Below are 2,294 nucleotides of genomic sequence, written 5' to 3' on the forward strand. Positions count from 1 at the left end.
CGGTCTGGATAATGTATTGTAAGATGCATTATTTATGGGACTCAATCGTTTTTTTTAGTCATAGCCATACATCTCGATGTCGAGATGATCAATTAGAGGGTTTTTCAACATTAAAACAACCTTTTCCGATGGATTTTTGAGATGCATCCATAGTTCTACATTTTAAAGTTGCACCCTTATATAAACTTTATCCTTAAATAGTCTCATGGTATACCATCTTTAAGCAATATATGCCTTCCCACAACAAAAAAACAGAAAAGAAAAACGTTATATACCCAAGAAAGAGGCGCCCTCCTGATTTCATTCACCAGCTTGCAGATGCATAATAAAGATCTTTAAATCTCACACAAGGAAAAAACATAAAACTAAATAAAAAAAAGAAAAGAAAAAAAAGGAAAGCCCTTACAAATTTCCCATAACAATAGCTCAAAAATGGCACAAACTACAAACAAATCCCTCTCTCTGTCTCTCTCACAGAAGAAAAAGAACTCACCATTATAGGAGCTCCTCTCTCTCTCTCTACATGAACAAGAAGAAGGTAAGCAGCAGGTTAACCTTGGAATTGACAGGCCAATTCAAGCAAACCCAACGCATCGATGCATGAAGGAAGCTCGATCATGTTGAAACGGACGGCCGAGAGATACGCATTGTTCCATGATTTGCACACGATTCTCACTCCTTCATAAAGCTCTGTCTCCTCAATTTTTAAGAATATATTTATCAAACAGTCTCTATCCATATCCTCCCACCTCCTCTCTCTCCTCGCCTCCTCCTCCTCGCCCTGTTTTTCATTCTTCACTCTCTCTCCTCCCTTTTTTGCTCCTTCATTCTCTCTCTTCCTCCCAGCCATTCTTTTTCTCTCTTTTCCAAGATTGAGATTCACAGGTTCTTGCTCAGAGTATGGGAAGAAAATTACAAATGCACAGGAAACAAGAGGACCTCCCTCTCTCTATCTCTCTAAACCCAAGTCTCAGAATTGAATTTGTACCAATGGGTTCGGGCTTCTAGACCTGTTTGTTCTCTCTCTCTCTCTCTCTCTTCAAACCCAAGCTTCAGATAATGGGGTTCTTGAATTGGAGTCCTCTTTCTTCAAACCCATGTTTCAGATAATGGGGTTCTTGAATTGGAGTTTAGGATCTCTGATCAGAACAAAGGGAGACTGCAAATGCTTAATTGGACCGGAATGAATTCTTTTGCAGGACCCTGCTATGATCCTAGGAGTCGGTCATGGACGAGATGAGAGAGAAACCAAATGCTCGATGGCTCAAAGATGGATGGATGGAACCTGAGTTAGACTCCTAATGCATCCAATATAATAAGCGAAGAGAGAGAAACAGTAGCCTGAACAAAATGATATTTAGGCACTCAATGGATGCAAGATAATATGATGAGAGAGGAACAAGTAAATGATGAAAACAAGGGGTGGAAACAGAGTTCTACAGTAATTGTGATGTATGGAATGAGAGAGAAACAGGCGAGATTGGTGATGAGAAGAAAAACCATTGGAAGACGGAAAGATAAGTGAGAGAAGCAAAATACTTATAGACAATTGATAAAATATTTTCTATTGAAGATTAGAAGGGATGAGAGAAAAACAAGAAACTCGGTCATAAACAGAACGGAAGAAGAAAACAATACAGAGTCTGTGTATTATGTGGTAAATGAAACTAGAAGCAATGGTTAATCCCCACCATCAATTGTTAAGAACCGACGGTGGGTGCCTGGCAGTGTAGTATATAAGTATATACCATGGGGCAGTGTCTGGAAGAAAAAGAGGTTTATCAACGTTCAAAAATAATAAAAATAGAAATAACATAAAGAGGTTAGTTTATCAAATTTACCTAGTTTTCACTTTGTAAACCCATTCATGTTTCATATGGGTTTACTATGTGAAAAGAGTCCAGGCTTAATTGGTTAGTGCTTGAGAATTTGCAATGCTATGCCTTAGGCTCAATTCCTATCGAGGTTAGGGGCCCTCTCCCCACTGACTCACCTAAATAGAAAAAAAAAAAAAAAAAGATAAAAATAAAACCCATGTGAAAACATACATAGACAATTCAGATACAAGCTCAATTCTTACCAAGGGTAGGGGCCTCTCCCCACTTACTCACCTAAATAGAAGGAAAAAAAAAACCATGTGGAAACAAACACAGACAATTCAGATACAAATATTCCTCGGGATCAAATGGCATCACAAGAAAATAACTTCATTGCATTAATAATTCACGGAAAAAATACACGAGGATCCAATTCGAGAAGCAAGGTCCCCATAATAAACTGCATGGAGCTCTACA

General features: G+C 38.4%; 1 long non-coding RNA gene across 1 annotated transcript; it reads right to left on the reverse strand.

Moving 5' to 3' along the window:
• Positions 1-274: 274 nt before the first annotated feature.
• Positions 275-2,294, reverse strand: LOC148781207 (uncharacterized). The gene is made up of 3 exons (XR_016058844.1): positions 2,081-2,294; positions 1,842-1,993; positions 275-1,761 (listed from the first exon to the last, which is right to left on the reverse strand). It is a non-coding gene; the product is annotated as an uncharacterized LOC148781207 (long non-coding RNA).

This window comes from Amborella trichopoda, chromosome 7 (assembly GCF_054954075.1).
Source record: "Amborella trichopoda isolate Santa Cruz 75 chromosome 7, AtrichopodaSantaCruz75HAP2 v2.0, whole genome shotgun sequence".
NCBI classification, from domain to species: Eukaryota; Viridiplantae; Streptophyta; class Magnoliopsida; order Amborellales; family Amborellaceae; genus Amborella; species Amborella trichopoda.